The sequence below is a fragment of the Lissotriton helveticus genome, chromosome 4_1 (genome assembly GCF_964261635.1).
Source record: "Lissotriton helveticus chromosome 4_1, aLisHel1.1, whole genome shotgun sequence".
Classification (NCBI taxonomy): domain Eukaryota; kingdom Metazoa; phylum Chordata; class Amphibia; order Caudata; family Salamandridae; genus Lissotriton; species Lissotriton helveticus.
This window is the reverse complement of record NC_136063.1, coordinates 1,574,099,708-1,574,127,297: the sequence shown is the minus strand read 5'-3', so window position 1 is coordinate 1,574,127,297 and position 27,590 is coordinate 1,574,099,708.

Sequence of the window (27,590 nt, the reverse complement as noted above, 5' to 3'; positions counted from 1 at the left end):
AGAACAATTCAGAAACTCACACACCCACTCAGTCTTCCACTCAGAGACTCATGTACCAACCCACATACCCACTCAGACACTCATTCATCCACTCGGATCACTGACATAATATCGACGACACAAATATCGAGATACACAAATATCGAGTCAAAAATATCGATTGACAAAATATCGACTCCCTATCTTCAAACAGGTAAGTACCAAAATATCGACTCCAAAATATCGACTTACAAAAATATAGACTGTCAAAATATCGATTTTTTTAAATGTCTTAAAATTAAGTTAAAACTAATATAGTAATAAATATATTTAATATAAACTTAGAAAAAATTAATAAAAAAATGTAATTTTAATAAATAATTTATATAATTTAAAAAATTATATCACCAAAAATTACACACACATATATATATATATATATATATATATATATATATATATATATATATATATATATAAACATATTATTAAATAAACATATGTAACATTTTAGAAAATGTTTAAAATGTATTGTTACAACTATAGTGAGTTCAACATTAGCAAAAGTGTTGGATAGCGTAGAGGTCAAATTTACTACTCCCACTCCAGTGGGTGCAACAGGAGGGAAAGCGCTGGATAGCGTAGAGGTTAAAATTACTATTCCCACTCCAGGGATATATGACGTTACAATGCATACTTCTACAATGCCTACCATTACAACAAAACTTTTACAACTCAAAAACTTTTACAACGCATACATTTACAACGCAAGATTTTACAACGCATATACCTTTACAACGCATACCATTACAACGTAAGTATTGGTAAGTATATAATAATTTTTTGAATATAAATTAATAAAAAATATTATAATATAATTTAATATAATTTAATTTTATTAAATAAATTTAATTTAAATGTAATTTTACTTTATTTTTACAAAGTACCCCTGTACCCCGAAAACCCAAAACTGACCCTGAACCCTAAAAATACCCCTTTACCCATAAACTGAAAACTGACCCTGAACACTAAAAATACCCCTTTACCCGAAAACTGACCCTGAACCCTAAAAATACCCCTTTACCCCAAAAACTGAAAACTGACCCTGAACGCTAAAAATACCCCTTTACCCAAAAACTGAAAACTGACCCTGAACCCTAAAAATACCCCTTTACCCCAAAAACTGAAAACTGACCCTGAACCCTAAAAATACCCCTTTACCCCAAAAACTGAAAACTGACCCTGAACCCTAAAAATACCCCTTTACCCCAAAAACTGAAAACTGACCCTGAACCCTAAAAATACCCCTTTACCCAAAAACTGAAAACTGACCCTGAACCCTTAAAATACCCCTTTACCCCAAAAACTGAAAACTGACCCTGAACCCTAAAAATACCCCTTTACCCAAAAACTGAAAACTGACCCTGAACCCTAAAAATACCCCTTTACCCAAAAACTGAAAACTGACCCTGAACCCTAAAAATACCCCTTTACCCAAAAACTGAAAACTGACCCTGAACCCTAAAAATACCCCTTTACCTAAAAACTGAAAACTGACCCTGATCCCTAAAAATACCCCTTTACCCCAAAAACAGAAAACTGACCCTGAACCCTAAAAATACCCCTTTACCCCAAAAACTGAAAACTGACCCTGAACCCTAAAAATACCCCTTTACCCAAAAACTGAAAACTGACCCTGAACCCTAAAAATACCCCTTTACCCAAAAACTGAAAACTGACCCTGAACCCTAAAAATACCCCTTTACCCAAAAACTGAAAACTGACCCTGAACCCTAAAAATACCCCTTTACCCAAAATCCCAAACATATAACCTTTTAAAAATAATTATATACTTACTAATACTTACATTGTAATAGTATGCGTTGTAACGGTATCTGCGTTTTAAAAACATGCTTTGTAAATGTATGCGTTGTAAAAGTTTTTGCAATTTAAAAGTTTTGTTGTAATGGTAGTGCATAGTAAAAGTAGCGTTGTAAACGTCGCATACCCACTCCAGTGGGTGCAACAGTAGGGAAAGTGTTGGATAGCGTAGGGGTTAAAATTACTATTCCAACTTCAGAGAGTGCAATAGTAGGGAAAGTAAATACTTCACAAATATATATAAATAACATAAATATTAATACCAATTACAAATAATTAAAATATTAAAAAAGTGTATACAAATATTAAATATTTATTTATAAATACAAAATAAAATTATTTAATTATAAAAATTGCCTACTCATACTAATTAATTACCTATTAACAATAAATTAATTTACAATTTAAAAATTAATAAATTATTTTCAATTACCAATTATATTTTAATTAATTACCAATTAATAATTAATTAACAATTAATTCTAAATAAATATCAATAAATAAATTAACATATTTAATAAATTATAATTAAATTACTTCCCACCCTATTCCCCTATAAACACACAACCCGCTACAGAAAATAAATTACTAAAATTAAAATATTTATCAATTAATCAATTATAATTAATTACCAATTATATTTTAATTAATTACCAATTAATAATTAATTAACAATTAATTCTAAATAAATATCAATAAATAAATTAACATATTTAATTAATTATAATTAAATTACTTCCCACCCTATTCCCCTATAAACCCACAACCCGCTACAGAAAATAAATTACTAAAATTAAAATATATATCAATTAATCAATTATAATTAATTACCAATTATATTTTAATTAATTACCAATTAATAATTAATTAACAATTAATTCTAAATAAATATCAATACATAAATTAACATATTTAATTAATTATAATTAAATTACTTCCCACCCTATTCCCCTATAAACCCACAACCCGCTACAGAAAATAAATTACTAAAATTAAAATATTTATCAATTAATCAATTATAATTAATTACCAATTATATTTTAATTAATTACCAATTAATAATTAATTAACAATTAATTCTAAATAGATATTAATAAATAAATTAACATATTTAATTAATTAGAATTAAATTACTTCCCACCCTATTCCCCTATAAACCCACAACCCGCTACAGACTTATATTACACAAAAAATAAAAATTATTATTAACTTACCTTAAATTCGATATTTTTGTTGTCTATATTATGTCTAGTCGATATTATGTCCATTCTATATTTTTGATTCGATATTATGTCCATTCTATTCGATATTAATTTTCTCTAGTCGATATTTTTGTTGTCTATATTATGTCTAGTCGATATTATGTCCATTCTATATTTTTTACTCGATATTCTGTCCAGTCGAAATAAAAGACTCGATATTATGACTGTACACCCATCCACTCACATACCTAGTGAGACACTCATGCACTCACTCACAGACCCACTCAGAGACTCATGCACTCGGTCACGCACTCACTCTCAAAGGTTACAGGTTAGAATTAGGAAATACAAGTTAAAAAACCTTCACAGAAAAAAAAAGTTACAGGGACATTATAGTTAGCAAAAAGAAATTAATAAAAACGTATCAAAATTCACTGAAGAAAAACTAAAGGTTACAGGAACATTATAGTCAGGAAATAGAATTAAAAAACAAACTTAGAATTTCACAGAAAAAACCCAAAAGGTTACAAGGATGTTATAGTTAGGCTCAGATTTCACATGCACAAAGCCATAGAAATTCAGCAGTCATAGTTACCTGAGCTATCACTTATGCCCCGCAATGCACTGCTTATGACCTCACATATTACATCACTCATAACATGGTCAGTGACATAATTGATGGCATCACTGATGACATCTCAAAATGACATTACTGATGACATCATCCACAGAACCCCTCACACGCCCTTTCAACATCTCATCTATCCATTCACACACCCACACAACCACTCATACACCAATTCATAAACCCATACAACTACTCATGTACCCACTCACTCATGCATTGAGTCACTCACACACCCACTTACTCATTCATACAGGTACTCACACAGTCACTCACCCACACAGCTACTCATACACCCACTCACTTAGTCATACAGATAATAACACATGCAATCAATTACCTAAACAGTCACTGAGACAACCATATATTCTCCCATAGTGCCTCTCTCACACTCCACTCACTTACATGCCCCCACACACCCACTTTATCAGCTATCCACCCATTCACACACCTACTCACTCACCAATACACCTACTTATACACCCATTCATGCACCCATACAGCCATTCTTGTATCCTGACACTCACTCATACAGACAGACATGCACCAGCCACTCGTGAACCCTATGATTTACCATTTACAGCCACTTACACACCCACTCACTTACTCATACAGCCACTGACACAGCCAATCACTCACCCATACAAAGACTCACACAACCACACACTCGTTTGTATAGTTTTTCACGTACCCATTTTCTCATCCATATACCACGTGCACACCAACTTGCTCACCCATACAGACACTCACACAGCCACTTACTCACCCATACAGCCACACACAGACTCACTCACACATGGAGATAGACAGTTATGCATGCACTCACATAATCTAAGTTTTAAAATTGAATCGCTCATTAGTAATACACAAAGTAAACAAATTTAACTTTTGTGACACCTTAGTATATATGTTTAACACTCAGAAACATTTAGAAAACACTCCCAAATACTGGATGATATTATCAGTGATGTCATTTGAGATGTCATCAGTGATGGAACTGACCATGTCATGAGTGATGTAATCTGTGAGGTCATAAGTGTGTATTGCTGGGGCGTAGGTTATAGTTAGCTGAGGTAACTATAACTGCTGAATTTCTAAGGTTTTGTGTGTGTGAAATCTGAGCCTAACTATATTGTCCCTGTAACCTTTGTCTTTTTCAGTGAATATATATATATATATATATATATATATATATATATATATATATGTATATATTCACGCTCCAAGGTTGTCCACCTTATGAGTAGCACGCGAGCAGCAGCTTTATTTATGTGTAGGTGAGGACGGGGATCCGCTCGTAGACGCCGCTCCGTAATGGATCTGCCCGACGCGTTTCGAAGCTCCATCTGCTTCTCTTCAGGGGCTTTAACGGAAGCGGTGTGCGCACCCTTTACACTTCTCCAATTTCATATAACTCACCCGCCAATGGGAGGCTCCAATGAGACTTCTGGGAAGTGTAGTGCGGAAAGCACACAATCAAGTCCTGTATGGACTCCACGAGTGGGCCCGTCCTCGATCCCATGTACGGTTGCTACTTCACTGCCGTGACCCCCACGTTAACGGGGTGGTGCATACTCTGCGGCTGGACTGCCGCATGTAGATTCACGCTCCAAGGTTGTCCACCTTATGAGTAGCACGCGAGCAGCAGCTTTATTTATGTGTAGGTGAGGACGGGGATCCGCTCGTAGACGCCGCTCCGTAATGGATCTGCCCGACGCGTTTCGAAGCTCCATCTGCTTCTCTTCAGGGGCTTTAACGGAAGCGGTGTGCGCACCCGTTACACTTCTCCAATTTCATATAACTCACCCGCCAATGGGAGGCTCCAATGAGACTTCTGGGAAGTGTAGTGCGGAAAGCACACAATCAAGTCCTGTATGGACTCCACGAGTGGGCCCGTCCTCAATCCCATGTACGGCTGCTACTTCACTGCCGTGACCCCCACGTTAACGGGGTGGTTCATACTCTGCGGCTGGACTGCCGCATATAGATTCACGCTCCAAGGTTGTCCACCTTATGAGTAGCACGCGAGCAGCAGCTTTATTTATGTGTAGGTGAGGACGGGGATCCGCTCGTAGACGCCGCTCCGTAATGGATCTGCCCGACGCGTTTCGAAGCTCCATCTGCTTCTCTTCAGGGGCTTTAACGGAAGCGGTGTGCGCACCCGTTACACTTCTCCAATTTCATATAACTCACCCGCCAATGGGAGGCTCCAATGAGACTTCTGGGAAGTGTAGTGCGGAAAGCACACAATCAAGTCCTGTATGGACTCCACGAGTGGGCCCGTCCTCGATCCCATGTACGGCTGCTACTTCACTGCCGTGACCCCCACGTTAACGGGGTGGTGCATGAAATTGGAGAAGTGTAACGGGTGCGCACACCGCTTCCGTTAAAGCCCCTGAAGAGAAGCAGATGGAGCTTCGAAACGCGTCGGGCGGATCCATTGCGGAGCGGCGTCTACGAGCGGATCCCCGTCCTCACCTACACATAAATAAAGCTGCTGCTCGCGTGCTACTCATAAGGTGGACAACCTTGGAGCGTGAATCTATGTGCGGCAGTCCAGCCGCAGAGTATGCACCACCCCGTTAACGTGGGGGTCACGGCAGTGAAGTAGCAGCCGTACATGGGATCGAGGACGGGCCCACTCGTGGAGTCCATACAGGACTTGATTGTGTGCTTTCCGCACTACACTTCCCAGAAGTCTCATTGGAGCCTCCCATTGGCGGGTGAGTTATATGAAATTGGAGAAGTGTAACGGGTGCGCACACCGCTTCCGTTAAAGCCCCTGAAGAGAAGCAGATGGAGCTTCGAAACGCGTCGGGCGGATCCATTGCGGAGCGGCGTCTACGAGCGGATCCCCGTCCTCACCTACACATAAATAAAGCTGCTGCTCGCGTGCTACTCATAAGGTGGACAACCTTGGAGCGTGAATATATATATATATATATATATATATATATATATATATATATATATAAACACGAAGTTTGCCTGCAAAAGGAAGGAGCCCACAAGCAAGGTGAAATCACGGCGTTTTATTCCTGTTGGGAGCAGCAGTGAAATGGATGCAAATTTCCAGCAACAAGCATCAAAGTCCAGCCTGACGCGTTTTGTAGCCTTACTTCATCAGAGGCTTGGGCTTGTACTCGGAGGCAAGCATTTTTATCAGGCAGCAACATACTTCCCGCCTCAGTGGGCGTTGCCAATCAGATGGCCTTGTGGTCTTGGTAGTCACCTGTCTTACTCGAGTGAGTAGCCTGCCCCCAAGCACCTAGATAATGTCACAATAAAACCCGAGTGGGGTGTGCTGTTATGCTTCTCAATTCAAAGCTGTCCATAGTCTGCCAACAAGTGCCCCATTGCTTCCATACCGGTGGCGTTTTTAGGCGTCTCCATGGGGGGCCAGCAAGCCCCAGGGCCTCCCTCCGCGGCTCAGGCTCACCGCTCAAACATAAACACGAAGTTTGCCTGCAAAAGGAAGGAGCCCACAAGCAAGGTGAAATCACGGCTTTTTATTCCTGTTGGGAGCAGCAGTGAAATGGATGCAAATTTCCAGCAACAAGCATCAAAGTCCAGCCTTACGCGTTTCGTAGCCTTACTTCATCAGAGGCTTGGACTTGTACTCGGAGGCAAGCATTTTTATCAGGCAGCAACATACTTCCCGCCTCAGTGGGCGTTGCCAATCAGATGGCCTTGTGGTCTTGGTAGTCACCTGTCTTACTCGAGTGAGTAGCCTGCCCCCAAGCACCTAGATAACGTCACAATAAAACCCGAGTGGGGTGTGCTGTTATGCTTCTCAATTCAAAGCTGTCCATAGTCTGCCAACAAGTGCCCCATTGCTTCCATACCGGTGGCGTTTTTAGGCGTCTCCATGGGGGGCCAGCAAGCCCCAGGGCCTCCCTCCGTGGCTCAGGCTCACCGCTCAAACATAAACACGAAGTTTGCCTGCAAAAGGAAGGAGCCCACAAGCAAGGTGAAATCACGGCTTTTTATTCCTGTTGGGAGCAGCAGTGAAATGGATGCAAATTTCCAGCAACAAGCATCAAAGTCCAGCCTGACGCGTTTCGTAGCCTTACTTCATCAGAGGCTTGGGCTTGTACTCGGAGGCAAGCATTTTTATCAGGCAGCAACATACTTCCCGCCTCAGTGGGCGTTGCCTATCAGATGGCCTTGTGGTCTTGGTAGTCACCTGTCTTACTCGAGTGAGTAGCCTGCCCCCAAGCACCTAGATAATGTCACAATAAAACCCGAGTGGGGTGTGCTGGTATGCTTCTCAATTCAAAGCTGTCCATAGTCTGCCAACAAGTGCCCCATTGCTTCCATACCGGTGGCGTTTTTAGGCGTCTCCATGGGGGGCCAGCAAGCCCCAGGGCCTCCCTCCGCGGCTCAGGCTCACCGCTCAAACATAAACACGAAGTTTGCCTGCAAAAGGAAGGAGCCCACAAGCAAGGTGAAATCACAGCTTTTTATTCCTGTTGGGAGAAGCAGTGAAATGGATGCAAATTTCCAGCAACAAGCATCAAAGTCCAGCCTGACGCGTTTCGTAGCCTTACTTCATCAGAGGCTTGGGCTTGTACTCGGAGGCAAGCATTTTTATCAGGCAGCAACATACTTCCCGCCTCAGTGGGCGTTGCCAATCAGATGGCCTTGTGGTCTTGGTAGTCACCTGTCTTACTCGAGTGAGTAGCCTGCCCCCAAGCACCTAGATAATGTCACAATAAAACCCGAGTGGGGTGTGCTGTTATGCTTCTCAATTCAAAGCTGTCCATAGTCTGCCAACAAGTGCCCCATTGCTTCCATACCGGTGGCGTTTTTAGGCGTCTCCATGGGGGGCCAGCAAGCCCCAGGGCCTCCCTCCGTGGCTCAGGCTCACCGCTCAAACATAAACACGAAGTTTGCCTGCAAAAGGAAGGAGCCCACAAGCAAGGTGAAATCACGGCTGTTTATTCCTGTTGGGAGCAGCAGTGAAATGGATGCAAATTTCCAGCAACAAGCATCAAAGTCCAGCCTGACGCGTTTCGTAGCCTTACTTCATCAGAGGCTTGGGCTTGTACTTGGAGGCAAGCATTTTTATCAGGCAGCAACATACTTCCCGCCTCAGTGGGCGTTGCCAATCAGATGGCCTTGTGGTCTTGGTAGTCACCTGTCTTACTCGAGTGAGTAGCCTGCCCACAAGCACCTAGATAATGTCACAATAAAACCAGAGTGGGGTGTGCTGTTATGCTTCTCAATTCAAAGCTGTTCATAGTCTGCCAACAAGTGCCCCATTGCTCCCATACCGGTGGCGTTTTTAGGCGTCTCCATGGGGGGCCAGCAAGCCCCAGGGTCTCCCTCCGCGGCTCAGGCTCACCGCTCAAACATAAACACGAAGTTTGCCTGCAAAAGGAAGGAGCCCACAAGCAAGGTGAAATCACAGCTTTTTATTCCTGTTGGGAGCAGCAGTGAAATGGATGCAAATTTCCAGCAACAAGCATCAAAGTCCAGCCTGACGCGTTTCGTAGCCTTACTTCATCAGAGGCTTGGGCTTGTACTCGGAGGCAAGCATTTTTATCAGGCAGCAACATACTTCCCGCCTCAGTGGGCGTTGCCAATCAGATGGCCTTGTGGTCTTGGTAGTCACCTGTCTTACTCGAGTGAGTAGCCTGCCCCCAAGCACCTAGATAATGTCACAATAAAACCCGAGTGGGGTGTGCTGTTATGCTTCTCAATTCAAAGCTGTCCATAGTCTGCCAACAAGTGCCCCATTGCTTCCATACCGGTGGCGTTTTTAGGCGTCTCCATGGGGGGCCAGCAAGCCCCAGGGCCTCCCTCCGCGGCTCAGGCTCACCGCTCAAACATAAACACGAAGTTTGCCTGCAAAAGGAAGGAGCCCACAAGCAAGGTGAAATCACGGCTTTTTATTCCTGTTGGGAGCAGCAGTGAAATGGATGCAAATTTCCAGCAACAAGCATCAAAGTCCAGCCTGACGCGTTTCGTAGCCTTACTTCATCAGAGGCTTGGGCTTGTACTCGGAGGCAAGCATTTTTATCAGGCAGCAACATACTTCCCGCCTCAGTGGGCGTTGCCAATCAGATGGCCTTGTGGTCTTGGTAGTCACCTGTCTTACTCGAGTGAGTAGCCTGCCCCCAAGCACCTAGATAATGTCACAATAAAACCCGAGTGGGGTGTGCTGTTATGCTTCTCAATTCAAAGCTGTCCATAGTCTGCCAACAAGTGCCCCATTGCTTCCATACCGGTGGCGTTTTAAGCCGTCTCCATGGGGGGCCTGCAAGCCCCAGGGCCTCCCTCCGCGGCTCAGGCTCACCGCTCAAACATAAACACGAAGTTTGCCTGCAAAAGGAAGGAGCCCACAAGCAAGGTGAAATCACAGCTTTTTATTCCTGTTGGGAGCAGCAGTGAAATGGATGCAAATTTCCAGCAACAAGCATCAAAGTCCAGCCTGACGCGTTTCGTAGCCTTACTTCATCAGAGGCTTGGGCTTGTACTCGGAGGCAAGCATTTTTATCAGGCAGCAACATACTTCCCGCCTCAGTGGGCGTTGCAATCAGATGGCCTTGTGGTCTTGGTAGTCACCTGTCTTACTCGAGTGAGTAGCCTGCCCCCAAGCACCTAGATAATGTCACAATAAAACCCGAGTGGGGTGTGCTGTTATGCTTCTCAATTCAAAGCTGTCCATAGTCTGCCAACAAGTGCCCCATTGCTTCCATACCGGTGGCGTTTTTAGGCGTCTCCATGGGGGGCCAGCAAGCCCCAGGGCCTCCCTCCGCGGCTCAGGCTCACCGCTCAAACATAAACACGAAGTTTGCCTGCAAAAGGAAGGAGCCCACAAGCAAGGTGAAATCACGGCTTTTTATTCCTGTTGGGAGCAGCAGTGAAATGGATGCAAATTTCCAGCAACAAGCATCAAAGTCCAGCCTGACGCGTTTCGTAGCCTTACTTCATCAGAGGCTTGGGCTTGTACTCGGAGGCAAGCATTTTTATCAGGCAGCAACATACTTCCCGCCTCAGTGGGCGTTGCCAATCAGATGGCCTTGTGGTCTTGGTAGTCACCTGTCTTACTCGAGTGAGTAGCCTGCCCCCAAGCACCTAGATAATGTCCCAATAAAACCCGAGTGGGGTGTGCTGTTATGCTTCTCAATTCAAAGCTGTCCATAGTCTGCCAACAAGTGCCCCATTGCTTCCATACCGGTGGCGTTTTAAGCCGTCTCCATGGGGGGCCAGCAAGCCCCAGGGCCTCCCTCCGCGGCTCAGGCTCACCGCTCGAACATAAACACGAAGTTTGCCTGCAAAAGGAAGGAGCCCACAAGCAAGGTGAAATCACAGCTTTTTATTCCTGTTGGGAGCAGCAGTGAAATGGATGCAAATTTCCAGCAACAAGCATCAAAGTCCAGCCTGACGCGTTTCGTAGCCTTACTTCATCAGAGGCTTGGGCTTGTACTCGGAGGCAAGCATTTTTATCAGGCAGCAACATACTTCCCGCCTCAGTGGGCGTTGCAATCAGATGGCCTTGTGGTCTTGGTAGTCACCTGTCTTACTCGAGTGAGTAGCCTGCCCCCAAGCACCTAGATAATGTCACAATAAAACCCGAGTGGGGTGTGCTGTTATGCTTCTCAATTCAAAGCTGTCCATAGTCTGCCAACAAGTGCCCCATTGCTTCCATACCGGTGGCGTTTTTAGGCGTCTCCATGGGGGGCCAGCAAGCCCCAGGGCCTCCCTCCGCGGCTCAGGCTCACCGCTCAAACATAAACACGAAGTTTGCCTGCAAAAGGAAGGAGCCCACAAGCAAGGTGAAATAACGGCTTTTTATTCCTGTTGGGAGCAGCAGTGAAATGGATTCAAATTTCCAGCAACAAGCATCAAAGTCCAGCCTGACGCGTTTCGTAGCCTTACTTCATCAGAGGCTTGGGCTTGTACTCGGAGGCAAGCATTTTTATCAGGCAGCAACATACTTCCCGCCTCAGTGGGCGTTGCCAATCAGATGGCCTTGTGGTCTTGGTAGTCACCTGTCTTACTCGAGTGAGTAGCCTGCCCCCAAGCACCTAGATAATGTCACAATAAAACCCGAGTGGGGTGTGCTGTTATGCTTCTCAATTCAAAGCTGTCCATAGTCTGCCAACAAGTGCCCCATTGCTTCCATACCGGTGGCGTTTTTAGGCGTCTCCATGGGGGGCCAGCAAGCCCCAGGGCCTACCTCCGCGGCTCAGGCTCACCGCTCTGTGGAAAAGTAAATTTTGTCATGTTCTATGTCCCTACGTGTCATCCATCATATGTTATGTGTGCATGATCAATATGCATATGTTATTCCCCATGTCCGATTCAAGACGCAATTATAGTTGTGTCCACCTCTGGTATGTCATTTCCCAGTTCTCGTGAGTAATATGAGTGTCAGGCCTATGTAAAGTTATGTTGCCACGTTTCTCAGTGTGCACGTTAATTCATTGAAAGTCCCCGTTTCTAGGCCTCAACAGGGCCCGGACATCAGATTCAGCTCCTGTCTCCTGAACCCTCGCTGAGGAGCGATCCAGCCCCCACCTGTATCCTCGACCTTTCACTTACTTCCTGCCTCGCAGTGCCCGGTGCAGCTTGGCTCTGCCTCTGAGTCTGCCAAGACTATGTTATGATTCCAGCTATCAGTTTAGTCCTCCTTCTCTGCATTCCCAAGCTACTGAACTGCATCAATAGTTTCCGTCATTGTCTAGCCTATTCGGCCCCATGTTAAGAGAAATACTGTATTTAATGGTCATTTAATATTCTTCATCACGCACTACATGTAGAATAATGCATGGTCCAGTCTTAGAATCAAGTTAGCTTTTCCCCTCATGACTTCTAGTTTATATCAACATGTTCCCTAAACATTAGATACCAGATAGGGTTTAGGTACATGTCGCTCCGACCCTCCAGACTTTAGTCTCTGCTCCTAGCACAGAGTTCATAGCCCCCAGCTTCTCCTAGTAACACGTCATTGCCAGTTTGCGCGCACCATCAGGTTAGAGGTCCCGGCTCCTTAGGTAGCCCCCTCCAATGTTTCCGCCCATTCATGACATATTCTGTTACATTTGCATCACATGTCTATGTGCACACCCAGTTACACCCTCTTTAGCCCTTATCTTTCGCGACTGTTTCGCGTCATGCCTCTTGCTCCACCCACTGCTACGCCCATTGCAATGCAATGCTATGTGTTGGCGTTATGTATATATGCTCATGTATTGTTATTAAAAAATGTTCCCAGTCCCGATCCTGTTGGTGAGCCATTCTAGACCCTGACCGCGGCAGCGCTGCCAGGCTTGCCATCCTATTCCGTGCAGGTTGTCCTGTTCCTGTCCTTATGCTGTAATAAACCTGCAAAACTCCTACTACCTCGAATTTTGACTCTTATTTATTGAGCTATCTGTTATTCATTCATTCATTCAAAAATAGATCCGGTATTATTTATTTATATACCACATAATGGCGCCCGAACAGGGACTTGCCCTTTCCCCACGCGTCGGTGAAGCCACGCCGACCCCCTGACCCTCTGCAGTCGTGACGGAACTCTTCTGCGCAGTGGCAGATATTTCTGCTCAAGTATCCCTCAGGCCCACGGAGAAGACGGAGGAGGCGGTCCAGCATCCAAACGAGACGGTGGAGGAACGCGGCGAGTCCCGACCAGAGCCCAAGCCAAGAGTCCAAGGTCCGAGGTATCCGGAGGTCCACCCGTAACTGAAGTCCGAAGTTCGTCGTCATCGTCGTAGCAGTGCAGTCCAGTCCGAGGCCTTCCGTTCTTGCTGCCCGGTGAGTACCGTTACTGGGGTGGTATCTAGACAGGGTCAATTTAAATTGACTCTGGTCTGTGGGTTGGTGGTACACAGTCCCACAAACGAAGTGTTCACTTCGGTGGATACGGGTCCTGACGTGTCTCTTTAAGAGACCGGTAAGTTTCGTACTGTTTCAGCAGTGCATCTAGTTTCTGTTCTAGTCAGTTCTGTTCTTGAGAAATTTCAAGTGTTCTGTTCGCAGTATTTCCAGGTAGTATTCTGTTCGAACTATTATTTTAAATGTCCTTCATGTATTTTAATGTCGTGGTATGAATGGGGAATAAGTATCGTGTTTATTGTGTATTGTATCATGTCCAGATTATAGTCCAGTCATGCCGCTCTTCTCAAAATTACGTCAGTTAAAGACTAGAAAGGGTCTGCTGGAAGCAGCAGTTCCCGTCCCGCCTAGGGACAGTCCAGGTCACTTTATGTATCAGAAACATGGCATAAGCGCCATATTATATTTAGATTTATGGGTAGAGTATACAAAGGAGTTAGAAGAAAAGTATAGATGGCCCGTATCGGGTACATGGGATGCTGAGTGCATCATGAGAGTAGAGGAGGCATTATGGAAAAAGAAAGCCAGACAATCACAGAAAGATGCCATCGAGCTATGGCGCAAAGAAGCTCATAAAAGAACCGAAAAAGAAATCAGAAAGTCAGAACTAAGTAGAGAATCCCAAGAACGAGCCCAAGAAAGGGAATTAATCGAGATAGGTGAACGAGTTAGAACTGAGCAATCAGACAGACAGAGGAATGCCCTCATTAAGGGTATGTATCCTCTTCTTGCCGAGGGCTTGCCAAAAGCGACCCCGGAGGCATCCAGTAATTTCCCGCCACCGTTAGTTCCGACCAAGCTACGTCACAAACCGACCGCAGCTGATATTTTCATCTCGTCCTATTTGGACGACACAGTCCCTGAATATGTAAATCCTGTCCGCGCTCCGCCAGTCCCTGTAAATCAGGTGATTCCTACTCCCCCAGACACCGGGGTGCCCTTAACAGCCCCCCCGGGTCAGCCCGCCATACAAGTCCAGCCCACGTTACAATTACCCACCCTGCCAGGACGAAAAGCATCAGTTGATGATTCTAGTTTAGGGGCCGCAGGAGGAGGTCTTCCTCAAACCCCGCCGCCATACAAGCGTTTATCAGCACTCGAATTACATGCTCAAGCATCACAGCGTACTCCTAAAAGTAATAAGTCTGTTGCAGAGATCAGGCAAACCCTTGGCGAATGTGTCTATGACCCAGTTCCAGGCGAGTTTAATATGGTTTTATATTCCGTACGTGTAAGGAGAGTGACCGAGTATCTAGTCACCCTGCCGAATATGAAAGAAGATCTAGACAGGATATATCGTTTCATCCGTACAGGGGATGACCCACAAAGTATTAGTGATGCCATGTCTCAAAGGAAAGCCGAGATTCAGCGCATGATATTAAAGTTTTTAATTAACTGTCTAATAAGAGAACAGGATCATCCGTCTAAAGACCCGGAAGAAATGAAAACTCTAACAAAGTGGAGTGATAATATAGCCGAAGGAAAGCACAATACCATTGGTGCCATGGAAAGTATGTACAAGAAAATCCGTAGAGAGATAATAAAGATACACGAACAGCGTAAAGCAGCACAAGTAAGCGAGAAAGAAAGTACCTCTGATCCTGAAGAAGAAGACGACGAGAATACCGCCAGAATAGCGTATGTAGGAAAACCTAGATTTCCAGATCGCCATTTACGCCTAGAACACAAGCCAATTTCCCATCATTCAGCACCAGAACAAGGTTCCCTAGAACAAGTGTTCCAAGCTACCGATCACATTCTAAAATCACGAATCGGTTATAGTGAGTTAAGTACCATGCATGAACAAGAAATAGTTCGGTCAGCAGTCCGATGGATTACTGATTCTACCACTTTTCCAGACGAAATAGTGGCACAAATGTTTCTGAAAATGCCCCCAGCCGAGCAGCGACTGGTGGGTATGTATATGATCCAGCACCTCATTACTTTGTATGAGGGTCAACATTCTGATCCAGGCCCGTTACATGATATCCTGAACGAGTTACTCCAGTACAGATGGAGAGGTCTAGGTACCGATTTAATTAGTGTCATTCTAGAACAACGCCATAAATATAGAATGTTCTTGAACCCGCATTTCGTTCATGTCTCACCCCCAGAAAGTAAATCATTCTACATGGACAGACAGAATCCGTTACGAGAAGTCCACCCAGTCAGAGGAACGGGTGGCGAAATGCAGCGAGTGTTTGTATACACTCCGATCACAAAGATGGAACTTCTAGAGATGAAGAAATTAATTCCCTGTCATGACAAAGATCCAGCAGGGTACCATAGAGAATTAAAAGACATGCTCCGTATGGGAGAATACACATACCCGGATATCATTAAAATGTTAAAGGTTCTGTTGCCCGCCGGGGTGTATGAAAAGCTCAAGGAGAAAGAATGGGAGGTGGGAGAGAAAAAGATAGATTGGGCAGTCCTAGAAGCAGAAGATAAGATACGTGTACCAGGTACTGGTCTAGGAGAGAAATGTAAAGAATTACCAGAATTATTGATTCAAGTTTTACCCAGATTATTAACAACGAAAAAGGAAGACTGGGATGCAATCTCAGCCTGTAAACAGAAACAAGATGAAGATATTAGTGATTTTTATTCTAGGTTTGAAAAGTGCTTTAGTATCAACAGTGGTCTCAAGACAAGTAGTGAGTCGTACCCTCACCTTTTCGTTACTAAATTAGTCGAGAATTCAAGTCCACCAATTAAAAACCGAGTTCTGAAAGTCGAAAGTACCTGGCAAGCTAATACTCCGTCCCAGATGCTCCAGATGCTCCAGTATCACCAGAATAGAATCAGAGAAGAACAAGAACACGAAAGAAAACGTATGAAAGACACGAAAATGAAAGTGCTAGTTGCACAATCTGTTCCTCACGACAGTCAGAAGAGGGGTCCGAATCAAGCCAGTCATCCTGCAGCACCCGTTAAAGGGAACTGCAATTATTGTAAACAGCCAGGTCATTTCATAAACGAGTGTACAGTTCTGAAACATAACATAGCTACTGGTAAGACTAAAGAAAGACCACGTCCGCCTAGACAAGAACAAGTTTCACAGACTCCTCAGTCACAGAATGCACCACAGACAGTTACAGCACCGCAGCCTATTGCTGCAACACAGCATGTTACATCGCAGATGTACCAGTATGCACAGTCTGAGTATCCAGAGTATCAGCAATATTCATGAAACAGCCTAGAGAGGGAGGTAGGCTTGCCTCTCATCGAGATACCTGTAGATCAAGAGGGTCCCTATGTTCACAGTCAAGTATTAGGGAAAGACAGAAAGTTTTTGATTGATACAGGGGCAAGTAGGACCACAATTAGTCACGCCGAAGGTCCAGGGGCTCCGCTCTCAGGCTCTAGAAATGTTTCCCTTGGATTTTCAGGAAAGCCTATCGTAAATGAGATTTCAAAGCCAGTCACTCTAGAAGTAGGTCCATTGTCCCGCACTACTGATCTGTTACTTACTAAGTCATGTCCAGAAAATCTGTTAGGCATTAAGACATTGAAAGAGTTAGGTGCAGTTATATGTTGTTCCCCCGAGGGAATACGATTGTTCCTACGTGACTTTAAGGGTCACTATGTATTACGAGATTTTGATCCGAGATTGTCTAATGTCCCGCAGCATTTATGGGCGCAAGGTCCAACTGATGTAGGTTACATGCAAATCACACCCCATCGTGTGACTCTCAAACCAGGTGTAGTGTTACCACGAATCAGGCAGTATAGATTGCCACCTGAGGCTGTAGCAGCCTTATCCAAAATTATAGACGAGCTCATGGCTCAAGGAGTAGTTGTAGAAACTGACTCCAATGTATGTAACTCTCCGATCATTCCAGTCATGAAACGTACTGATCCAAATGCACCCCCGGTATATCGATTAGTGATTGATTTACGAGAACTTAACAAATGTATTATTCCTCAGTACCCAGTTGTCCCAGATATCTCTTCCCTATTGACAGCCATTGATTCCGAAGCCATGTTCTTTACAGTAATCGATCTTAAGAATGCATTTTTTAGTGTTCCCATCCATCCAGACAGCCAGTTTCTTTTCGGATTTTGTTTAAATGGAAGGAGCTATATGTTTACACGAGCTCCTCAAGGTTTCACAGAAAGTCCTAGTATTTACAGTCAAGCACTTAAGAGACAACTAGACAATATTCACATGCCAACTGACACTGCCCTGCTCCAGTATGTCGATGATCTATTGATCACAGCCCGTTCTGAACGTGACTGCGAACGAGCGTCACTGACGGTTCTGTATTTCCTAGCCGAGATGGGGCACAAGGTGTCCCCTTCGAAGCTTCAATTCTGTGTACAGCAAGTGATCTACTTAGGCCACTTACTGTCCAAGAGGGGTAGGCAGTTGACACCCGATCGCATCCAGTTGATAGCGAGTCTTCCTCAGCCCAGGACCCAGAAGGAGGTACGTGCTTTTATTGGCCTTACTTCTTATTGTAGACAATGGATTCCTCAGTATGCGTTTCTAGCCAAGCCACTGATACAGTTAACGACACAGGAGGCAGCCGTATCGACTGTCCTCCCTTGGACATCTGAACATACACTTAGTTTCAACGAGTTAAAGAAAGCTTTATGTCAAGCTCCAGTTCTAGCTACACCGAACTACAGTAAGCCTTTTACACTTTTCGTCACTGAACGCGAAGGTACAGCATTATCTGTTCTCACACAAGATCAAGCAGGACAATACAAGCCGTGTGCTTATTTTTCTAGCACATTAGATCCAGTCGCCCAGGCTTTGCCCGCGTGCCTCAAGTCAGTTGCAGCCACAGCACTAGCTATCAGACAAAGTGATTCCATAGTTTTAGGACACTCCCTGACAGTACAAGTTCCACACTCCGTGGAAGTTCTTTTAAATAGAACACAAACACAGCACTTGACAATTGCACGTTTAACGGGTTATGAATTGACACTGTTCCAGCCACACATAGAAATCAGACGCTGCAACGTCCTGAACCCTGCTACACTGTTGCCATCAGCTAGTTCAAATTCTGCCGCACACAATTGTGTGGAAGTAGTCAACATTACGACAAAGCCAAGACAAGACCTGACAGACATTCCGTTACTAGATCCCGACCTGACACTTTATGTGGATGGGTCATGTATGAGAACTAGTACAGGAGATTTAGTTGCCGCGTATGCAGTGACTACTGACACTGAAGTTATTGAGACACACCGCATTGACACTCTGTCCGCTCAAGCAGCAGAGCTAGTTGCTCTGACACAAGCTTGTATACACGCCAAGGAAAAGAAAGTTAATATTTACACAGATTCACGCTACGCATTTGGAGTCGTTCACGACTTTGGAGTGCTCTGGCAGGAGAGAGGTTTCATGACTTCTCATGGAACCAAAATTCAGCATGGTCTCCTTATTCAAGCTCTGTTAGATGCCATACATTTACCGACATCTATCGCTATCATGAAGTGCAAGGCACACACGAAAGTCACTGACATTATTTCCCAGGGTAACGATCTAGCAGATCGCACAGCCAAGCTTACAGCACAGACTCCAGACATTCAAGTTAATCCGACACAGACACAAACTCCAGATCTGACTACATGTATGACAGTTAAGGACCCTACTCAAGATGTCATAGATATCCAGTTACATGCTACTCCCGATGAAATCAAGAAATGGTCTGAACAAGGAGGGGTCCAGACAGATCAAGGATGGGTAACGAAGGGTAGAACCACATGGTTTCTCCCCGACTCTATGGTTCAAGTCATTATTAATACCGCACATAGTCCAGCACATTTAGGAGAAAAAGCTATGTTAGACAGTATCCAGAACATTTGGTTCAACAAGCATTTACGAGCTGCAGCCAAGCAGAAAGTCCGTACCTGTATGATATGTTGTCAGTTTAATCCAGGTAAAAGTGTCCCGGTGGAACAAGGGGGATTCCAGCCTCCTGACCACCCTTTTGAGGTCCTCCAGATGGATTATATTCAGATGGAGCGATGTCGAGGTTTCAAGTATGTTCTTGTAGTTGTATGCGCTTTGTCCAGATGGACAGAAGCATATCCAGTCCCAGATTACACAGCCGCGACCACTGCCAAGCAGTTGGTTCGTGAGTTTTTCCCTCGATATGGACTCCCTAGAGTCGTATATTCTGATAACGGTCAGCCATTCTCATCTGAACTCATGAAGCACGTTTCCCTGTTGTTAGGGTACCAGTGGAAGTTTCATTGTGTATGCCATCCTGAAGCAGCTGGTCTGGTCGAGAGACATAATCAGACTCTGAAAATCCGAATTGCCAAAATATGTAAAGAGAAAGGTGTGGACTGGCTAGTAGCTCTGCCAGTTGCTTTGTTTTATATGCGCATGGTCGCACATTCCAGATCAGGTCTGTCCCCGTATGAGGTCGTTTTCGGCCGCCCCCCTAACATGTGGGGTACTCCTAGACCCCGAAGTATTACTGATGTTTCATGTAATATGCTGACAGATTACCTAGCTTCCTTGATGTCTGCCCTCAACTCATGTCGTTCACAGGTTGCCGCCGCATTTCCAGACAATACCGAGGTGGCCCCGCATGAAATCGTTCCAGGTTCAATGGTCCTCGTACGTAACTTCGACAGATCAAGTCCGCTGGAGCCACGTTGGAAGGAGCCCCGTCAGGTCCTCCTCACCACCCGTACAGCCGTGAAATTGGAAGGACGCCGCGGCTGGGTACACCTTTCGCACGTCAAGAAATTCTACGGATTAAAGCCGGTCTCCAAGAACATTTCCCAGGATTTGAAAACTTGTCAAAACATTGTTCCTAAGGACTGTCCCGCAAATGACATTGACACAACCCCTCCCCTGTTAGAGAAAACTCCGCAGCAGGAGTATAAGCAAAAGCTACGGTCTAGTAAAATAAGTCAGCCAGTTTGATTGTCTAAGTCCTCCCCTAGGTGAAACGGTTAGACTGTTTCTGACATGTATAAAATAGACCCCCATAGTGAGAGAGTTAGTCAAAACTCAATCCGATGTATCGTTTTTCTAAGTTTCATATTATTTCTCAGCCTTTTGACTTCCTGCACTAGTTACGCATTTTATCTGTGTTTTCCAGTTCCTCATGTAAATAAGCATTCTAATGTTACAGTAGAGCACACGTTTAGTGATCTGCCTCCTCATGAATATTCATACCGCCTCGCTATGCGTAACAATACTTTTATCCGCATGTTGCATTATTCACACCAGACCAGCAATGCCACTAATTGTTGGGTGTGTGGTCGACTCCCCCCTTTCCAGACGTCAAAGGGAGTTCTGCCACTCTTCCCTTATCCTTTTTCACATAATGGTTCGTGTGGAGCATGGTCCACGTTAACGTCATCCTCAACAGATATGTCTTTTCTTAACAGCACATGTTTCCCAGACAAGCAAGGTCCCCCCCACAGAACAGGTTTAGATCTAGAAAATGAAGTGTACAATTTAGGTAACTATTCGTCGAATTTTATGGTCCTGAATGTTCAGTCTGATACTACTCCAGACTCACCTGCTATTTCAGTATTACCAGTCAAAGGCGAATTATGTGTTCGTAATTATGGTTCTGTACATGTAGGACATAGTGATTGTACTACTATTGTCAAGTATAGTGACAGTGGGAAATCTATTTTTAAAGCTTCACGTCATTCTTATTTTGTTTGTGGTCAAACTGCATATGTTCGTCTACCCCTCGATTGGGAGGGAACCTGTTACATTGCCTTCCTACTGCCACCTGTTTTTCTAGCCCCACCTGACTACCATAGGAATTCCTACCTAGTACATACTAGACACAAGAGAAATCTCCCGATTGTCGACTATACTGAAACTGCTGCAGAGCAATTCATTGATATTGATAAAGGTGTTTTCCCTTATTTAGGCACAGTTGTAAATAGTAAGCTAATTCGTAGGTTAACAAGAACCCTTGAAGCTGTAGTAGATGAGACTGCCTCCGCTCTAGGTAACTTAACCGAAGAGCAATCCTTTATGAGAATTGTTGTGCTCCAGAATCGTCTCGTCCTTGACGTCATACTGGCCGATAGGGGCGGGGCCTGTAGACTCATCGGATCCAGTTGCTGCATTTTCATTCCAAATAACGCGCCGTCTGTTTATTCAGCTATAACCAGACTTCATAAAATTGCCCATCTGTTACGCCAAGATCCAGGCACCTGGACATGGTCCGGTTGGTTCTGGAATATAATTTCCGCCTGGGGATGGAAAGTCCTGTCCTTTCTAGGTATCGCAGTAGCGATCATATTCAGCTGCTGCCTCTGTATACAATGTGGCCCTGCGATTTGCGGCATGTGTGCTACCTCTTGTATTCCTAGTCCCAAGCCCCGTTCTAAATCTCGTTCCAAGACAATTCGAGATGAACAAATGGTACTGTATGAAATGATAGATGGTATCATGAATATTGATGTTTCCTGATGGAAACGTAGTGACAAGGAGGGAATGTGGAAAAGTAAATTTTGTCATGTTCTATGTCCCTACGTGTCATCCATCATATGTTATGTGTGCATGATCAATATGCATATGTTATTCCCCATGTCCGATTCAAGACGCAATTATAGTTGTGTCCACCTCTGGTATGTCATTTCCCAGTTCTCGTGAGTAATATGAGTGTCAGGCCTATGTAAAGTTATGTTGCCACGTTTCTCAGTGTGCACGTTAATTCATTGAAAGTCCCCGTTTCTAGGCCTCAACAGGGCCCGGACATCAGATTCAGCTCCTGTCTCCTGAACCCTCGCTGAGGAGCGATCCAGCCCCCACCTGTATCCTCGACCTTTCACTTACTTCCTGCCTCGCAGTGCCCGGTGCAGCTTGGCTCTGCCTCTGAGTCTGCCAAGACTATGTTATGATTCCAGCTATCAGTTTAGTCCTCCTTCTCTGCATTCCCAAGCTACTGAACTGCATCAATAGTTTCCGTCATTGTCTAGCCTATTCGGCCCCATGTTAAGAGAAATACTGTATTTAATGGTCATTTAATATTCTTCATCACGCACTACATGTAGAATAATGCATGGTCCAGTCTTAGAATCAAGTTAGCTTTTCCCCTCATGACTTCTAGTTTATATCAACATGTTCCCTAAACATTAGATACCAGATAGGGTTTAGGTACATGTCGCTCCGACCCTCCAGACTTTAGTCTCTGCTCCTAGCACAGAGTTCATAGCCCCCAGCTTCTCCTAGTAACACGTCATTGCCAGTTTGCGCGCACCATCAGGTTAGAGGTCCCGGCTCCTTAGGTAGCCCCCTCCAATGTTTCCGCCCATTCATGACATATTCTGTTACATTTGCATCACATGTCTATGTGCACACCCAGTTACACCCTCTTTAGCCCTTATCTTTCGCGACTGTTTCGCGTCATGCCTCTTGCTCCACCCACTGCTACGCCCATTGCAATGCAATGCTATGTGTTGGCGTTATGTATATATGCTCATGTATTGTTATTAAAAAATGTTCCCAGTCCCGATCCTGTTGGTGAGCCATTCTAGACCCTGACCGCGGCAGCGCTGCCAGGCTTGCCATCCTATTCCGTGCAGGTTGTCCTGTTCCTGTCCTTATGCTGTAATAAACCTGCAAAACTCCTACTACCTCGAATTTTGACTCTTATTTATTGAGCTATCTGTTATTCATTCATTCATTCAAAAATAGATCCGGTATTATTTATTTATATACCACAGCTCAAACATAAACACGAAGTTTGCCTGCAAAAGGAAGGAGCCCACAAGCAAGGTGAAATCACGGCTTTTTATTCCTGTTGGGAGCAGCAGTGAAATGGATGCAAATTTCCAGCAACAAGCATCAAAGTCCAGCCTGACGCGTTTCGTAGCCTTACTTCATCAGAGGCTTGGGCTTGTACTCGGAGGCAAGCATTTTTATCAGGCAGCAACATACTTCCCGCCTCAGTGGGCGTTGCCAATCAGATGGCCTTGTGGTCTTGGTAGTCACCTGTCTTACTCGAGTGAGTAGCCTGCCCCCAAGCACCTAGATAATGTCACAATAAAACCCGAGTGGGGTGTGCTGTTATGCTTCTCAATTCAAAGCTGTCCATAGTCTGCCAACAAGTGCCCCATTGCTTCCATACCGGTGGCGTTTTTAGGCGTCTCCATGGGGGGCCAGCAAGCCCCAGGGCCTCCCTCCGTGGCTCAGGCTCACCGCTCAAACATAAACACGAAGTTTGCCTGCAAAAGGAAGGAGCCCACAAGCAAGGTGAAATCACGGCTTTTTATTCCTGTTGGGAGCAGCAGTGAAATGGATGCAAATTTCCAGCAACAAGCATCAAAGTCCAGCCTGACGCGTTTCGTAGCCTTACTTCATCAGAGGCTTGGGCTTGTACTCGGAGGCAAGCATTTTTATCAGGCAGCAACATACTTCCCGCCTCAGTGGGCGTTGCCAATCAGATGGCCTTGTGGTCTTGGTAGTCACCTGTCTTACTCGAGTGAGTAGCCTGCCCCCAAGCACCTAGATAATGTCACAATAAAACCCGAGTGGGGTGTGCTGTTATGCTTCTCAATTCAAAGCTGTCCATAGTCTGCCAACAAGTGCCCCATTGCTTCCATACCGGTGGCGTTTTAAGCCGTCTCCATGGGGGGCCAGCAAGCCCCAGGGCCTCCCTCCGCGGCTCAGGCTCACCGCTCGAACATAAACACGAAGTTTGCCTGCAAAAGGAAGGAGCCCACAAGCAAGGTGAAATCACAGCTTTTTATTCCTGTTGGGAGCAGCAGTGAAATGGATGCAAATTTCCAGCAACAAGCATCAAAGTCCAGCCTGACGCGTTTCGTAGCCTTACTTCATCAGAGGCTTGGGCTTGTACTCGGAGGCAAGCATTTTTATCAGGCAGCAACATACTTCCCGCCTCAGTGGGCGTTGCAATCAGATGGCCTTGTGGTCTTGGTAGTCACCTGTCTTACTCGAGTGAGTAGCCTGCCCCCAAGCACCTAGATAATGTCACAATAAAACCCGAGTGGGGTGTGCTGTTATGCTTCTCAATTCAAAGCTGTCCATAGTCTGCCAACAAGTGCCCCATTGCTTCCATACCGGTGGCGTTTTTAGGCGTCTCCATGGGGGGCCAGCAAGCCCCAGGGCCTCCCTCCGCGGCTCAGGCTCACCGCTCAAACATAAACACGAAGTTTGCCTGCAAAAGGAAGGAGCCCACAAGCAAGGTGAAATCACGGCTTTTTATTCCTGTTGGGAGCAGCAGTGAAATGGATTCAAATTTCCAGCAACAAGCATCAAAGTCCAGCCTGACGCGTTTCGTAGCCTTACTTCATCAGAGGCTTGGGCTTGTACTCGGAGGCAAGCATTTTTATCAGGCAGCAACATACTTCCCGCCTCAGTGGGCGTTGCCAATCAGATGGCCTTGTGGTCTTGGTAGTCACCTGTCTTACTCGAGTGAGTAGCCTGCCCCCAAGCACCTAGATAATGTCACAATAAAACCCGAGTGGGGTGTGCTGTTATGCTTCTCAATTCAAAGCTGTCCATAGTCTGCCAACAAGTGCCCCATTGCTTCCATACCGGTGGCGTTTTTAGGCGTCTCCATGGGGGGCCAGCAAGCCCCAGGGCCTCCCTCCGTGGCTCAGGCTCACCGCTCAAACATAAACACGAAGTTTGCCTGCAAAAGGAAGGAGCCCACAAGCAAGGTGAAATCACGGCTTTTTATTCCTGTTGGGAGCAGCAGTGAAATGGATGCAAATTTCCAGCAACAAGCATCAAAGTCCAGCCTGACGCGTTTCGTAGCCTTACTTCATCAGAGGCTTGGGCTTGTACTCGGAGGCAAGCATTTTTATCAGGCAGCAACATACTTCCCGCCTCAGTGGGCGTTGCCAATCAGATGGCCTTGTGGTCTTGGTAGTCACCTGTCTTACTCGAGTGAGTAGCCTGCCCCCAAGCACCTAGATAATGTCACAATAAAACCCGAGTGGGGTGTGCTGTTATGCTTCTCAATTCAAAGCTGTCCATAGTCTGCCAACAAGTGCCCCATTGCTTCCATACCGGTGGCGTTTTTAGGCGTCTCCATGGGGGGCCAGCAAGCCCCAGGGCCTCCCTCCGCGGCTCAGGCTCACCGCTCAAACATAAACACGAAGTTTGCCTGCAAAAGGAAGGAGCCCACAAGCAAGGTGAAATCACGGCTTTTTATTCCTGTTGGGAGCAGCAGTGAAATGGATGCAAATTTCCAGCAACAAGCATCAAAGTCCAGCCTGACGCGTTTCGTAGCCTTACTTCATCAGAGGCTTGGGCTTGTACTCGGAGGCAAGCATTTTTATCAGGCAGCAACATATTACCCGCCTCAGTGGGCGTTGCCAATCAGATGGCCTTGTGGTCTTGGTAGTCACCTGTCTTACTCGAGTGAGTAGCCTGCCCCCAAGCACCTAGATAATGTCACAATAAAACCCGAGTGGGGTGTGCTGTTATGCTTCTCAATTCAAAGCTGTCCATAGTCTGCCAACAAGTGCCCCATTGCTTCCATACCGGTGGCGTTTTTAGGCATCTCCATGGGGGGCCAGCAAGCCCCAGGGCCTCCCTCCGCGGCTCAGGCTCGCCGCTCAAACATAAACACGAAGTTTGCCTGCAAAAGGAAGGAGCCCACAAGCAAGGTGAAATCACGGCTTTTTATTCCTGTTGGGAGCAGCAGTGAAATGGATGCAAATTTCCAGCAACAAGCAGCAAAGTCCAGCCTGACGCGTTTCGTAGCCTTACTTCATCAGAGGCTTGGGCTTGTACTCGGAGGCAAGCATTTTTATCAGGCAGCAACATACTTCCCGCCTCAGTGGGCGTTGCCAATCAGATGGCCTTGTGGTCTTGGTAGTCACCTGTCTTACTCGAGTGAGTAGCCTGCCCCCAAGCACCTAGATAATGTCACAATAAAACCCGAGTGGGGTGTGCTGTTATGCTTCTCAATTCAAAGCTGTCCATAGTCTGCCAACAAGTGCCCCATTGCTTCCATACCGGTGGCGTTTTTAGGCGTCTCCATGGGGGGCCAGCAAGCCCCAGGGCCTCCCTCCGCGGCTCAGGCTCACCGCTCAAACATAAACACGAAGTTTGCCTGCAAAAGGAAGGAGCCCACAAGCAAGGTGAAATCACGGCTTTTTATTCCTGTTGGGAGCAGCAGTGAAATGGATGCAAATTTCCAGCAACAAGCATCAAAGTCCAGCCTGACGCGTTTCGATGAAGTAAGGCTACGAAATTTACTAATCTACTCCGCATTTCCATAGCGCAATACTCAAAAACATTACATTCACTTGCCGACGGGCAGTCCCATCCTACGTCAGCGGGTGTTTATCCAATGGTTTCCCTTCAGCATGCTTAATGTCCATTTCACATTTTCGTTGTTCATAAAGTGCCCAAATTTTGCCCCAATATGCAAACACGGGCTTTATGTACATGCTGGAATACCAATTGTACACTTATTCAAATCGTACTCCGGTGAGGAGTAGCTGTGTGAGCCCCGGACCGCATTTGATTGTCTTCATTTGATTGTCTTCGTGCAACCAAGAACGGGTGCTGGCTGATGGACGTTGTGTCTCCTGTCCGGCGCTCGCTGTGGTGATAACACGGAGCTCCTGTGGAAAGTTCGGTGGGGGAGTTGTTCCATTGTGACGGACAACGCCACTTGCTAATCTATCCGCTACATTTTGGTGAGCCAACATTTGTTTGTAACTTCGCATCGCCATGTCGGCTGACGCTGTACGGGACAGAAAGCAGGCGGCACTTGGGCTATTTGATGACTCCCCGGCCGGGGATGTTATCATAGTGGGGGACCCTACAGCAGTTTCGAACCCTAGCAATACTCTCAGAGATATATACAAAAGATTGGAAAAGCTGATGAAACGAGAACTTTCCAAGTGGTGGGAACATTGTTCTCTGAGCAGATACCTTGAGGTCAATCGTATTCCTCATGGTTTACGAATCATGTTGGCCCCGTCTTATGAACAACCTGACCCCGACATGTTAGATGAATGGGCTCAATGCAATTTAGATTCATCTCGCAGACTAGTAACCATTTTGGTAATATCTGCTGAGAGTGACCGTGTCAAGGTGCAGCAACAGGTAGAAGCCATCAATGCGG